This window comes from Dreissena polymorpha, chromosome 3, assembly GCF_020536995.1.
Source record: "Dreissena polymorpha isolate Duluth1 chromosome 3, UMN_Dpol_1.0, whole genome shotgun sequence".
Taxonomy (NCBI): Eukaryota; Metazoa; Mollusca; class Bivalvia; order Myida; family Dreissenidae; genus Dreissena; species Dreissena polymorpha.
Genome location: NC_068357.1, coordinates 44,941,762 through 44,950,855, shown reverse-complemented (window position 1 = coordinate 44,950,855; position 9,094 = coordinate 44,941,762). Strand labels below are relative to the sequence as shown.

Sequence of the window (9,094 nt, the reverse complement as noted above, 5' to 3'; positions counted from 1 at the left end):
ATAAAGCATTTATTGATTAGAAAAAATGTCAATGAAACAAAACATTAACAAAAATAACAGTTCTGAACGATTCAGATGCTTTCCGCATTTACATAAATTTCGAACCTTAAATTCGGATGCGGATTTTATAACAGAAAAAACGTCGGCGGTTAAAAAACAGGGTCGGTCGGGTAACCGGAAATAAGACTTCTTTTTCGTAAGGACTATATTGGACAAAGCGATATAACGGATCGTGATATATTGGAGTCAATTTTCAACTATAAATCAGCAATTTTTTTATTATTTTTTTTTACATTTTCTGAGGGGAAATATTTCAGTTTTGGGGGAAAAAATATACTTTTCAGGTGGGGGACTGCAGCCGAAATTCGGCGGCAGATTTGATAGATTGAGGGCCCTGTAATTACACATTACTTTTACAGCTACAATTCCTTTTTTAGGTCATTCATTTATGCAAAACCCATCCACAGATATACGGAAAGACAAGAGTGGACATTCCGGTGCAATGCATAAGGCTTCCCCCTTTTTACATTCACTAAATTGTTATGATTGTGATGTAGATGTGATGATTACAATGTTGCTCTAAAGAGAAAGATATTATGCATTGCACTTGTCAATCCATATATTTTGTGGGTTAATATATGGTAAATGGTGTCATATGTTGATTTAAATAACTGAATGTTTTTAACTGTTATAATATGACCAAAATAAACATAGATGTTGTAAATGTAAATACCTTAATCTACTATCAGCAGTCCAAAAGCCCTCTCAACCACAATCCAAAAACTTGACTGGGCATGGTTGTTCCTCACCACTGCATCTGTTGTTGGCCTAAGCAAGGGCGTTTATACATATTTTTTTAACGAATAGCCGGAGTCACCAAGAAGGTATCCCTGGTGGTTTTCTTCCAGGAAAGGTCTAATTAAACATTCAAAAAAGCTAGGTTTAAGTTGGAACAATCATCAGTTAAATGGTTTATTAAGGTAGCTGTAGGATTCTATTAAGCTTAACGCAATCTTAAATTAATTTCAATTATAAATTCAACATTGATTTGCATATTTTTTGTGTAGATACAATTACTTTTACAGATATAAACTTATATAATTTAATCTTCTCTGTTAAAAGAAATTAAAATGTTAAATTATGTATGTGCATTTAACACATTATATTTAAGTAATGTGCAATGCATTGATGTAAAAACTAAAATATTTCCACAATCATTACAGTAGTATTTCATTTTTTCACAATACTAGCCATAGTCCCTCAAATGGTATATCCATAAATGCACAGTATTTATTGTCATACCTTCAAAGTTCAAACCAAAGCTGTCAAAGACAGAGGCGTCATGTGTGTTGACCCAGGCCATTTTGACACAATGTCAATGAACCTGCAAATAAACTACACTTTAATATGTGAAAATGCAATTCAATTAAATTTGTTGAATGATTGGGGCATCTAATTTATTCAAATGTTTTACACTATGATGTTACACTATTAGTGAGGCCACTTCTGACTCTGACTTATATTGTACAGTGTGATTCAGTGTCATTAAAATAACATTGGGCAAGAGCGCAACTCGATCAGAATATAACTTTGCTACCCTGTATCTAACCGTGCAGTGTGAGATTGATGTTGCTCAGCTGTTCATATGTATATTGACTGTAAAATTTATAAATCTATTTTTGAAAGAACATTTGTAATTTTGGGTTTGCAAAGTTTACTTCTTATAATCGATGCGGCAGATATTGGAGACACCATACAGTGCATTATAAGATAGACGAAAACTAAAAAACTTTATGCGAAAAAGGTATATCAGTAAATTGCGTCTATAACTTACTTGTATAGCAACGTCCGAAATATTACAATATCTCAATTTTAATTCAACCTTTAAAATTCAAGATATAATAACACATTTTACTAAAAAAGAAACCATAAAACATTTGTTTTGATACAAATTGAACAAATATGACTAAATACTTACCTATTTAACGAATTAATTATCCCAATATCACACATATCATTTGCCTTGGACGTTTAATGCAGAGAATGATATAACGAATATATTTAACGTTATCAAACATAAATACGTCCAATTGTATCAATATTTCACCATCACGGAGATCGCAAAATCCTTTCCTTCTCGAAACATTCTCAACTCTCTTGGTTTACCAACGTCTATAGCGCGTGCGGCCGCCATGTTTACGAACGCTATGAGTGGTCTTACCCAGTCGTAGCTTTAAGCACAAATCGTACGACATCTTAGCTGCGATTTCTTTGATAAAACGGTTCGCAGTACTTACGATAAGCGTACGACAAAATTCTACGAATCTTACGTAAGATCACGCTAGATATGTTGATAAAACGGCCAATAACTTGGGATGAGGCTTTTCACATGCTTCTTAACATTGCCTTCGAATAATATTACATGTACTTAAAAAAAAGCTTAAACATGTGTCGTTGGACGGTCTAAAAAATGCTTAAGTGCTCGAACACATCGACTTATATCCATCGGGTCTTTAAATACTTCGGTGAACAAAGCATTCGTCTTTAAAGAAGCCTTTACATTTAATCAAAGTACTGGCAGTACTGGTGTGACGATGCTTTTGAAGAGGATGGATATAAAACATCAATTTAAGTTTATCTATATCACCACAATTGTGTATGTTGATACGAACATTAGGGTACGATAAACAAATTGGGTACGAAAATATTGGGTACGAAAAAAAAATTGGTACGAAAAAAATTTGCGTACGAAACATTTTTGGTACGAAAAAAATGTTAGGGGTACGGGGAAGTAGTACCCGTGGGTAACTTGACCCATTGAGCGAAACTGGGAGGCGGGTCACATTCTTGTTCATTTAGTATGGCAATACCTTCATGATGATTCTCGAAAGTAGGTATGAGCACATAGCCGGACCATGTGAGCTCAATCGTGTGAGCACTTGACTATCCGAGTTCGCCTACAAGCATATGGATTAACTAATAGCGAAATGACCTTATACATGTATATGCTGAAATCTAACACTCGAACGAAATATCAAACATGGTATGTACACTTAGGTGGTTGTGTAATTTCTGTTAGAATATCGTATTCAATATGTAAATTTTAAATGATTGTGCCCGCACTTGAGTGTGTTGCCTTGTTTGAGTCAACACGCGCCTAGGCTGCACCCAGTGTGTGTATTTGTGTTTTTCCAAGGTAATGCGTTACCTCCGCGCTGAGGCTGCATAATGTTGGTACCCGGAGTGTGTCCAGCACTCCTACCTAATAAGATTAGATTGATGACAGTTGGGACGAATTTTAAATGATAGCTGCAATTTCCAGCTATTTGTTTTGTACTGAAATACTTTGTAATTTTTTATATGGTCAAATGCTGCGGGGGGATGAAATTATCCGGAAAAAAACACCTGTCCGGAATGGTGACCACAAAACAGACAAAATATAACATTGCGCCGGGAGCGGGAATCGAACCGGTGTCGTAAAGGTGAAAAAGCGAACGTCCTTACCACCGCGCTAGCGGGGCGGACAATTACGCATAGAAATGTTGTTTTATCTATATATATCATAGCAGTGCAGCGTTTACAATTCGCAGGTTCGAAATTGTTCGCATTCTTTAGTATTGTGATCACGTAAAAAGTTAATTTTACATGTTTTTATTCGCAATTTATTTACTAAATCGAGAACAAATATCAAACAAAATAGAGAAAATATATAGTTGTTTCATTGGTCCATAAAAATAAAATGGATATAAAATTACTAATTTGAAATTAACGTTCTGATACACTTATTGAATCTGTTTCCCCAGGATATGCTGTTCTATTAATATGTACCTTTATCAACACGAACGACAACTCTGCTAGGAGAATGTTATCAATGAAAATCAACGAGCATCTCCTACGCAGTTGCGAATGCCAAGGGAAGTAACTGAAAAATCGAGTTATCGCAATCGGACTGGCTCGGTCTTTTACATAGGTTGCCATTGTGAAGATTTTTTTTACTGGTTATCAAACCTTAGACGATGCTGTTCCAGCATCGTCAAAAAACATATAGAGAATGTGAGTTGGACTCGCTAAATATTTCTTGCATTGTAAATTCCCAAAACTTGCTTCTATAGTTGAGATTCGAGACGGTCTCAAACAGATGAAACATTATTTTAACAGTTACATTAAAATATTTCGTAATAGTAAACAGTGCGCTCATCGCCTTAAGCGCGTTGGCTGATAAAAGATTTGTGGCATGCACTAAGAACGTACGCGGCAGTTTAGTTTCAAGCAAATTAGTTTTTACTGTACCACCGGTTGAGCAATATGTGTATGCTTTTTTCGGATATTCGTTTTAAAGCGGGATGTATGTCCAACAAGAGAATAATATCAAGCAATAAAGTATTATGAAGCACCAAACATTAATATTCAATGTGTAGCCATTTATCTACACAATACGATTCAACCATTATTCCTCACAGACCTTTTTATCGCGTGATTGTAACGGCGAACATGATTCTAGTTACGGAAAAAGTCGATATACCCATACTATTAAAAACCTTTGTTTGGCAAGTAACAAATTTTTCAAAATAGATAGCTTTCCTTAGAATTTAGCAAATTGGTATTGAATCATAATATGATAAAAACATGTCATAAAAATATGTTTGAGTACATGTACATTTTAAGCAAAATGTGTATTTACATTTTATAATATGCTTAAAAAATAAATCGGAACAGTTTTTCGTTGGAGTATATTTTTATCGTACACTAACTATGAACATAATTAGGTTTTGCATACAAATGTTCATAGCAATTCCAATAATCTGTTACTGCTTATCAATATCTTTATTCATACCAATGGAATGTCGTGAATCGGTCAAGCCTTGTCAAGAATTACAACTAATACCGGTGAGTGTGTATTGTGTCTTGTTTTAAGCCGGAAACGTAATTGACCTAACTTTAATGATCTCTATACATATTACTTATTATGCGTGTTTCCATTTAAATTTAAAGCTACATTTGCATTGGCATACATCAATACATTTATCAAGTCATGCAAAAAAATACATTTAAATAACATTAATATGCCCCTTTAAATGTATTTTATACATCTTTGTTTGTTTGTGTTTTTTTTTTTTTTGGGGGGGGGGGGTATAATTCTATTTTTACCGATTTTGCTACACATAATTCATGTTTTCATTTTCATTAAAATCTACTTTTGCATCGGCACACCGCAATACATTGGTCAAGACATGACAAGCATTACAATTAATATTGCCGATATGCCCCTTTAAATGTACGGTATACATCTTGTTTTCAATTGGATGCTATACTCACATCCTTTTTTTCTGATCTTGCTACACATAATTATATGTGATTTCATTTACATTTAAATCCACTTTTTCATTGGAATATAGAAATACATATACTAGTATGTTTTGTGACCTGAAGTTTTTTACGTCATGCAGTTACATGAACAAACGACCCAGGTGACATATGTTTTTACATTTAATGATGTTATAAATCATAAAACATTTGGTTAAATTGGACAAAATCTAAATATATGAAGGCATGTTAAAATAAAAATGACTTTTGTGCATTTTATTAATTGTCATATGTTAAATTCTTCGTTTTTGATGTTGTTAAAAACTAATAAAACATAAGTCATTTTACTAATGTTGTTTTTACAACGAATTTTCAGTCACGTTGAATCAGTATGATATATTATGAGAGAAATAGAGGTTGTTTGTAACATTTTTATTTTTATTTACGCATTTTTGTATGTTATACACAATATGCTGATATAGGCTTCTTGTTCAAGTGCGAATAAACATTTAATAACACAGGTGACCCATGATTTGTATTTTACTTTTCTTTCCACAACAGATGGTTCTAGCTAAATACCAAAAATTATCAAATTCTAAATAAAACAAAAAAATCATTTAATCTACAGCATGCGTCGTTAATACGCCGCTGCTTGACATAACTATTACTTAATAATTAACTGTGTTCACGATTTAAATGGGATTATTGTTATACACCCAATTTCATCCATTGTAAAATATGTCTTTACGAAAAATAAAAATTATTGTTTTGTCGACATTGACCGTTATAATCCACATGTGTATTACGCTTATAAGTATGCATGGACGCATGCAAGTTCACAGCAGATTCTGAAATTAGTACTGCGTCGCCAGCGAATGATAGAAGATATATTGATAATTGATAAATAGTTATTCCCGCTTTTACATCAGCTTGTAAATGCAATAAAAGGTCATTTAAGAATAATTAAAACAAAATATTGGCGAACGCATCTCTGCCTGTAATAAAACCGATGTCTGAAGATCGGAAATACTGTTTATAGGTTGTACACCCTATTTAATCTGATTATACAAGATCAAACAACGGACAATTATCTGCCATCGATAACAGACCGAATGAGCTTAACCACAGATACATATGAAAGTTAATGCGCCTTTATATTGCGCACCAAAGGGGTTAACTTCTGCTCGAGCAGAAAAAAATGCTGCTCGAGCAGCATATTGCTGCTCGAGCAGCAATTTACTGGTCGAGCAGCATTTAAATGCTGCTCGAGCAGCAACATTCCTGTTCGAGCAGCAAAATGCTGCTCGAGCAGCATTTATTTTAGGAATAAGCCATTGAACCCGTCAGCCAATCAAATTTAAGCTTACACACGGACGACATAAGCTATCTCTACGGAAACGAAATAGACCGGTGTAGCGTCAATATTGTCAGATCGTGAGATCTGTCACATAAATCAGAAATCTGACGATTTTCACAGTACCCCCGTGAGATTACTCCGATCAGTCGCCGTGAACAATGTCAGATTGATGAAAAATAATATTTAACGCATTGTTGTTTCAATTCAACTTAATTTCGCGTTTTAACAGCTTGCAGTTATTTTCGGACATCTTTTTTTTCGGACGTTGAACCTAAACACTTTGTTCACAACAAAGATATCAAAACAGTAGTTCTAACACCATGCAAACATTTGAATTTTAAAACGATTTTCGTTTTAAATGTTATAAATATCGATGATGTACATGCATTACGTTGTAAAGAAATATGGTAATGCCTAATTTACAGTCATGAGTGTTGCAGTGTTTTAATACAAAGATATAACATTGATTTAAGAAATATTTTCAGATTATATATATATATGTATCATTTCAGCTTAAAAAAGTTAAAAACTGATTATGAACCAAATTCAGTTCCAGAAATGTATAATCACAATCGGTGTTTTATCATTATTTTAGCTAATTCACATGTACACTCAATTCAGGAAAACTATTGTATTATATTTCACACAATCATAGTTACCACTATCATCATTTATTTAATATGTCAATAAGCTCGATTGGTAATTGTCGGTTCGGCTCGGGTAATGCTTTAAAGTACCCCGTGTACTCTCAAGTATACTTTAATGTACCCCGGGTACGCTAAATATACTTAAACGTACCGTCGGTCTGTCTGTCAGTGCAGTCACTCACAAACTTTTCAGGGCTTTGTCTCAGAAACTCAATATAAGTTTTCAACATGAAACTTTATGGGTGTATAAATATAGCTGAGGAGAGGTGCCATGCACAAGAACCATAACCCGTCGCTTTCTGAAATAAGAGTTATTGCGCTTTGTTGTTTTTGTATGATGTAACTAGGGCTATATCTCAGATACTATACAATAGTTTAACATGAAACTTTATATTTATTATTATTGGGTGTATAATTATCAATGCACGAGAACCATAACCGTATACTTTCTTAGAAACCGGTTATTGCCCTTTCTTGTTATTGTTATTTTATGATGTAACTTTTCAGGGCTATATCTCATTTATAGAACTATGCATAAGAACCATAACCATTCACTTTTTTAAACAAGAGTTATTGCACTTTGTTGTTTTTGTATGATGTATCTTTTCAGGGCTTTATCTCAGAAGCTATAAATACAAGATTTCAACATGAAATTTAATGGGTGTATAAATCGATAAACCAGCAACAAGTGTGTTTATTATTTATATCACTTTCAATCGATGAGTGTAGGACACAAATTGAATCGACAGTAATATAACCCGTCATGCACCGAACTGTGCGTCAATTAAAATTTACAAATCGCAGTAGGTATATCTTGTAAGCATTCTTTGAAGTATTTATTCTAGTGAATTAATTATCAAAACAACTGAACAGGTTTATATATCTATTCGTATTGTGTATTGACGGATAGCTTTTTGTATAGCGGGGAATAAACAGACTCTTGACCAGCTGTGCGGAAAAATTTATTGGGTACATTATGGAATGTAATCATACAGTAGAATAAATAAAAATAAGTGCCGCTATAAAGTTATACATTGATGTTACAAAAAAACCGCATGTTCATTGTTTCAGAAGTTTTTTTGTTTTGGATTTGCATAATTGCATATTTCATGTCTTAAAACATACAATATATAGTCTTTATGATTATTATACTGACAAACAAATTGCTCCATACACAATCCATATAAAGATAGAACTCCATCTTCAAAACATGTGTTTGTATACCAAAAAAATTATTTCCTGGCGGTACTGGCCTTCCTGAGGTCAATCATATATTTATGATGATTTGATGTTATGGCATTTAGAAGATCGTCTAGTATTCTTAAAGAATTCCATGACGGTAGCATCCCAATTTTCAATACGTTGAACTGGCTAATTGATGGTGATGCCACAACACAGCTCTAACATATGTTTGTCGGATTTGATGCAACGTATCTTACTTTAATGAAATGAAGCAACATATTTATTATTTTATCGCCCCCACGGTCCATTTTTTGCTTGCTTGCTTCCATTCGTTTTGTTTAAATATATAAACAACAGTAACTATTGATTGCTTGTTTAACAGTAACATAGTCCAAACTTGCACCATTTAGAGGTTGAATGTGTTTTTAACACATGTTGAACAATTGTATACACGATTTGGAGCTCCATTTCGTCTACCAACCGATAAATGGGTTGATGTCTACATAATTATTATGGTTGTATTAACAATCACTTAATTCATATAATAGTTACAACCTAGTCAAAAACAATATCTTCTTGTTAAGCTTTTGTATTGAAAGTTTTA

The 9,094-nt window shown here is 33.4% G+C and overlaps 1 long non-coding RNA gene across 1 annotated transcript; it reads right to left on the bottom strand.

The window, feature by feature from the left end:
• Positions 1–583: 583 nt before the first annotated feature.
• Positions 584–2,244, bottom strand: LOC127871705 (uncharacterized). Its single transcript, XR_008045516.1, has 3 exons — positions 1,979–2,244; positions 1,303–1,384; positions 584–915 (listed from the first exon to the last, which is right to left on the bottom strand). It is a non-coding gene; the product is annotated as an uncharacterized LOC127871705 (long non-coding RNA).
• Between the last annotated feature and the right edge of the window lie 6,850 nt (positions 2,245–9,094).